This window comes from Ammospiza nelsoni, chromosome 2 (genome assembly GCF_027579445.1).
Source record: "Ammospiza nelsoni isolate bAmmNel1 chromosome 2, bAmmNel1.pri, whole genome shotgun sequence".
NCBI lineage: Eukaryota > Metazoa > Chordata > Aves > Passeriformes > Passerellidae > Ammospiza > Ammospiza nelsoni.
Window position 1 is genome coordinate 3,563,125 of NC_080634.1, and position 6,993 is coordinate 3,570,117.

At 38.6% G+C, this 6,993-nt stretch overlaps 1 long non-coding RNA gene across 1 annotated transcript; it reads left to right on the top strand.

Annotated features, from left to right (window-relative positions):
- The first annotated feature begins 287 nt into the window (after positions 1-287).
- LOC132069743 (uncharacterized) lies at positions 288-6,131 on the top strand. Its single transcript, XR_009417820.1, has 3 exons — positions 288-513; positions 1,564-1,695; positions 3,067-6,131. It is a non-coding gene; the product is annotated as an uncharacterized LOC132069743 (long non-coding RNA).
- Positions 6,132-6,993: the final 862 nt, after the last annotated feature.

Here is a 6,993-nt window from a genome sequence, read left to right on the forward strand (position 1 = left end):
TGATTTTTTTAAAATGTGTCAGAAATAGTATTGTGTAACATAATCCTGGGAGACAATGTCCATGTATGTGTTCAGCTTTTCTGTTTTTGAAAATAAAATTGTTCCTGGGTTTTATGACATGCTGCACTATAGTAGGAGTCCTAGTAAAATATCTGTATTGTATTTGAATATCTGTGTATAGGCCTTGCCCTGATCAGCCCCGGTTGTCCTTGATGGGCTGCAGCTGTAGCTAGTGAAGGTAACTGGGATAAAAGGGGGTGGGCTTGGCCAGGCAGGGAGAGCCTGGAAGGAGCCCTGAGTAGGAAACAGCAACAAGCTGAAGAGGAGGTCTGTGGTGTGAAGAACTGCTCCCAGGAAATATCACTGAGAAGGCATGGGACTTTAGAAATATGTTTGTGAGAGTATGGACCTTTAGAAATACAAAATACAACGAGATAACAACATTTACAGACACAGAACTCCACAGATTTCACTGGAATTGGCACTGTTATAGGCAACTGCATATGCACCCAGGTATGATATTTATTAATTGTGAAGTCAGCTCTGCCAGGCACAGATTTAAAAAGTCTTCCAGTGAAAGGCAGGATCAGCTTTTTGACAGAAATTGTGTTCAGTCTTCATAAGAAAAGCCTATAATGGGATGCCCATCAATTTGCTCATCTTTGGATTTCATTTCAAGTATGAAAATATCAATCAAATATGAGAGATCTCCAGGGCTGCTTTGCATTTTGCAGCCTGAGGGAAGCCTCTCCTGATGTGGCTTTCTCACCTCAGCAGTGCAGTGCCTGATTTTTCATAAAAATTTTCATGGACTAAAATAACCATTTTATATAGATTGAGTAGCACCAGGGAAGAGAGAAACCTGAGTAATAAATGAGATGTGAACATAAAAGCATCTCAATGGGTTTTGTGAAGGATTCATTTTAACCTGGTGGTTTAACAGAGTGGTAGGAAATAGGTGGGGAAAAGGGAAAGGCATAGAAAAAAGTAAGGGGAATCAAGTGCTTGACTGACTAAATGGTAACATGGAAGAAGTACAAGAAGCTTTGGAGAGATCCTGGGGAGGACAGGCTTACTGAACCCAGGACACCAATGGGCAGATCTTCCCTCGAGGAAGCTTTAAAGCTTTCTGGTGAAACAAACTCTCATGCAATCAGGCTTTTCAGGAAACTTCCTCATGACTTCATTCACAATCCTTGCTTTGCAGTTAACCTGTTTCCTTTGCTGCATGAGCTGTGCTCACCTAACAAATTTACAAGTTTAACCGTAGTAGTTTTCCTCTTTCCCCTGATTTGTAAGGCAGCAACATAATTGCCTCGTTGCTGAACTATATAATTGACTGTGAGGTAAGGAAAATAAGGAAAAGATATGAGGAATTAAAACCCAAAAATTCTTTTTGGCCTGGAAAGTATTCCAAGGATCTGTGCTTTATAGCAGCTGATGTAAGTGCCACAGCATGGTGAAATCTGCTGGACCCTGACCCCTAACTGCTTCGTGATAAAACCAACATTTTCCTATCACATTTGTTCTGAACAAATATTTTTTTGTCTCTCAAAACTAAAGATTGCTGGCACTGGTGATCTGTGTTCAATTCCTGGGATCCACCAACAGGAACACCTGTATTCACAACAGCTGTCTCCCTTTTCCTCCACTGCTGACTTATTCAGAAGGAAGTACCTGAACCTTCAAATCCAGGTAAGCTGCTTTTAATAAGGAGCTAGAGAGTGGCAAATACACTTCTAATGTCTTCATGGATGGTTGTTAGCTAAAAGAAAATGAATACTTTTCCATTTTATCTCTTTAAACAAAAGTAGGTGTATCTTGATTAAAATAAATAAATAAATAAAACCTGCTCACTTTTAATTTAGAGGCCTATTTTAGGTTTCTTCCTTTTTTCTCTTCTCCTGTCCTCTTGCTTCTCCCTATATTTAATTTTTACTTGACTTTGCTTTCACCACATGGACATTTTTGGACATTTGAGCAAAGGCGTGCACTTAATTACTCAAAATCAAAGCCTTTAATAGATGAGGAGAACAATGCCTTTGACATCAAAATAAATGAAAAATGAGATGGGAAAGGCATTCATAGTGATCTAGTCAGCAAAGGATTTCTTTGGTTGACTTTGATAGTCCTAATGAAGAATGAGACAAGACTACTTACATTATTTAAGCAAGTACTTAAACAGGCAGTAGACTTCCAAGTCATACTTACCTCTTTTTAGTAGTTACATCTTTTAATGGGATGTTGTTTAGTGTTAAACAAATAACTGGATCACTCCCAGAAAAATGAAATCAGCAGCAGGTGGAAGGATTATTGATTTCATGGAAAAGGAAGTGAGCTGAAGGAGGAGCAACACCCAGGGTTTCAGAGCATTAATGTGGTCAGCACATGAGGCTGAGCCCTGCAAATTGTCATTCAAATGGTCATTTAAAGCTTATCATTTCAATGGGATACATGTACAGTTTTCCTTTTTTGCTGCCTTCCTTGGTTCTGTAGTTATATTTGCAAAGATAAATCTTCACACATCATTTTTTTAATGGTTTTGACTAAGGGTGTGTGGTTTTGTACATGTGGGGGACCATTTATAATTATTTTGGTAAATTGTATGTTTTTGTAAATTATATACATATATATAAAATTTTAAAAATTATATGTGTATATCAATTCTGGGGTTGCATGTTAAAAAAACCTTAGATTCTCTCTGTGATCATCGAAGCAGGCCAAGAATTATTAATATGAGCAAGAGTATATAATTTAACAAAGAAGACACAAAAGAGGAGAAGCAAAATATATCATGCATTTCACAGAAGGCCAAAATCGCAATTAGGCTTTTACCACATTGTCAAAGCCGCAGATCCTCAAGTTTTACAAACACAACCCTGATGTACCTGAACTCTATTCTTGAGGAAAAAAATATCATATTAAAAACAAATCTAAAGAAAAAAACTGAAGGGTCTTGAGTGTCCTATGCAAGGCCACAGAGTAAGTCTAGGTCAGAATACACCAATATCTGCTTGGTGCCAAAACCTTAAGAAGGTGCTGCTAGTTTAAACTTCTCTCTTGCAGAGCATGCTGAGGATTTATGATCCATTGGAAAACTCATCCAGCTCCGAGGCTTTCCTTTGGTGCCAGTTTCAAGTCTGAGCTGCTATAATAAGATAGCTCTTTTTATAAAAACACTGCTGAGCAGGAGGAATCCCAGATATGACATTTGATCAAAGCTGAGTGTCACAATGAGGGTCTCTTCATTTCTGCACAGCTGAAAGGCATTTGAAAGATGATTTTTTGATGGCCACCCAGAGGTTTAACCAAATGATTTCTTTTGAGTCTTCTGTCAGGATTTTCACCCTCAGTATCTCAAATCACTTGAGCCAGAGGAAGTAGGTAAACTAGATGAGTAGAATGTCAGAGGATAAATGGAAAGAGAAGGTTACTGGAGAGAGGTTAGGTGCTCTAGTCTGCAAGAAGAGTCTGCTGATAAAAAAATAGTAATAAAAGTATAAGCCTATTTACAGATATTTACAGAACAGGTGCAGCAGACAATGAACAATGTTGCCTTTTGAAGGGAATCATGATTTATAACAAGGGAATAAATTAAGTATTTGCCATGTCTGCTGTAATTAACCTCAGCCCTGAAACTACCACCAGCAAAAGAATTCAGGGTGATGGAGCCTCCATCCCTGGAGGTGTCCAAGAACAACTGGATGTGGCACTTAGTGCTCTAGTCTGGCTGACAAGGTGGTGATCAGTCAAATGCTGGACTCAGTGACCTTAGAGGTCTTTCCTAACCTAAGTTGTTCTGTGGTTATGCAATTAAAATGTTTATTACTGCATGAGGATACTTCATGCTCCTTCAGAATAGCCTAAAGTTTTCAGAACATTTTTTACCATAATTGTTCATCACAGTTTTTAAGACTCCTCCCTCAAAAACCTGAGCTAGTAACACATCATCTCCCATTATGTGCACACAGTGACCATGCTGCTAGAACCCTCTCCAGCCCTCACCTATCCTCTTCTCCTCTGTTGAAAAAATGACAACAAATAGCTTTGAACTGGGGTGTGCCACAGCAGAATGTCTAAGCCAGCATTTAGGGTGATTGGGGGACACACAAAATCAGGTCCCCATTAAGGAACATGGGAGGTTTTTACACAGCAACATTTATGTCTTCTATATATATGTTGAATAATATCAGCTGATTCGTTTTTACCCAGAAACCTGTACCTAACGATTAGCTTTCTACTTTCATCAGCTGGAAAGAGCAGTCCAAGAGCCATTCTGCATCTCATGACCTGAAAGGGACAAAGATTTGTTCAAAAAAAGAACATTTTAATTTCAGGTAGGAAAAGGAACGTCTAGCAGTAATAAGTGAAAAGGACATGCTCCAGTTTTCTTGAAGCAGCATAGGGCAAGCCAGTTTTTTCAGGTCTACTTCTTCAAAAGCTGCAGTAAGAGTAAAATGCTGTAAAAAACTGTTCTATAAAGGGAAGGCTTCCCACATCTAAGTGCAAATTAAAGTTTTGTCTGCAGCGGCACTTTTTAGAAAGGTGTAAGGAATGCCCAGGGAAGTTGGCAAGGGACTGAACACCACCAAGGGCTTTAAAACCTTTCCCAAGTCCCATATGGTGAGAAAAGCTCTCCTGACAACACAAGTAAGAGGCAGACGCTGAAAGAAACAAGTGCAGATAGGATGTCTGATCCTGCATTTCTCAAAGGGGAAAACTCCCTTTGAAGTCCATAGGAATACGAGTAAGGATTGCAGCTCCTATCACTTTTCTGTCATCCTCTATCATGCATCTAATTTAAAAGCACAAGTTCCATTTGAGAGGCTAATTCTCATCTTTCTTCCCCTCCTTATTCCATTTTCTCCTTTAGCAGCTATTTCCAGCCTAATTCAGCCACCTGTGAGATGTAACCGGATCATTCGGCAACTGCCACTCAATTATCAAAGGGAAATTCATGCAGGGGAAAAAAAGACACAATTTGAAGGCAGCATTTATCCTTCAAAAGTTAAAAGACCACGGTTGACACTCATCTGAAGCAGCCCACACCCCAAAAGAGATGTGGCAGCAAAGTGAATTAAAACAGCAGGCTGCTCCTGGAGCTCTGGTGCTGGGGGCAGAGGCAGGGCAGGGCACCTGAACCAGGAGACCAGATTTTTGTGCAAAAGGATTTTTGTGCAAAGACTGGTCCAGTGCATGGTTGTGATGGTTTTTCTGTAAAGACTAGCCCAGATCAGATCCCTAGCTGATAGTCTCGTCTGATACAGTGGAACGTCAAGCCCATGGATCTGGATGGATTCAGGGACTAACTGGGTATTGAGTTTCCCAGCCTCACAGGGATTTGTGAGAGCACAGACTTTCTTTTCTGTCACTATTTTTAGCTTCTATCTGTTCAGAAGCAGGTTTTTCTGCTGTCTTGGAAACTGCAGCATAAAACCCTGGCGATTGTTGTGCAGAATCTAGGAGTAGAACTTTTGAACATTACAACATGAAATTAGGCTCCCAGTTTCTTTTTTGGATCCACTCTGTCATAATGAGAGGCCCTTAGGAAACATTATGTTCATCCTACTCTAATTAGCTGATGGAATAAAGGCCAAGGTGCTCAAGCTTGATTATTTCTATGTGTCAGGGTAGAGTTCATAGGATATTTTTAATCCAAATGCTAACACTGTTTTGATTGCATTTAATCAAAGAACAAATAACAACACGCTCCTTATTGTATAAAAAAAAAATGTAGAAATGTTTACTCCTATGTGAAAAGCCATTCCTTCTCTACTGTTAATATTAAAAGCATTATGGGAAGGCAATGCACGCTCATTAAGATTAGAATTTGAAAGGAAACCCCCAGAACTACCAGATCAGGATTTCTACATTAATTCTTCTACACAACCAGAGAGCAAGCTTGTGGAGTTTTGCGGTTTTTTAGTTATTTTTATTGTTGTTGGTTTTGTTGTTAATGTTGTGTTTGTCAGAAGGGACATCAAATGCTGAAGGTAGTGCTCAGCTTCTTTTAGATCAAGACATACTGGAAATACCACTCCGAAGGACTAGGCTGCCTTTTACAGCAAAAAAAAAAAAACATAAAAAGAATTCAAGGTAAATTTAGCAACTTTGTAAAAATGCCAATCAAACTACTTTTACCAAGTTATTGACGTACCATAGAAAATAAATATGAATCAGAATCAGGCTGATTCCTACTGTAAAAAATTAATTATAGGATATCCTTACTCTTTGACTAACAGTGGGAATTGACTTCCTAAGGTTCAGAATGTGCTGGAAAATAAATATGCTAATATTTAATACAAATTAAATGGCCTTGCAGTACAAAGTAGAAACAGCATGAGGTCTCAAAAAAACATTAACCTCATATTCCAAATCAATATAATTTTCTTTTCCAGTAAAACTGGTGATTTTTGAGGGTATCATAGAATACAAAAAGAATGCTGAGATGCATTTTAAAACCTGCAATCTTCTTGTTGAAGGTTTTATGTTCAACTTGCAAGCAGCCATCTTAAAGACTTGGAGAAAAATACTGAATTGTTATGAACACATTAAATGTTGTGCCAATTATTCCAAAATTGAAAATTATTTCACTGCTCAAAATTTGACAAGAACCAGAAGCCTCCAGGTCCTGAAAGCTTATCCTATTTGAGCCTGGAATTCTCTACACTGTAATTTCAGTGTCCTCTTAGAAAAATTCATTCATGTGACCCAACCATGGGATAAAAATTTTACCAGAGACATTTTAACTGTTTCCTGCTAGAGAGATGAGCCAGGTAGGTTCAACACCTGCTGTAAGTAGATGATCCAGCCTGATTTATTTTTCCAATAATAACAAAATATCTTGTGCTTCACCATAATTTTGGTTTAGGATACTCTGTGTACGGTAGATATTTGCCAGCAACCACAAACAAGGAGTACAACCAAAGAGAAGTTTTCAACCTTCAGGGCTCCCTCACAACTTTTAGTAAAATTAGAGAAGGTTCATCCTTA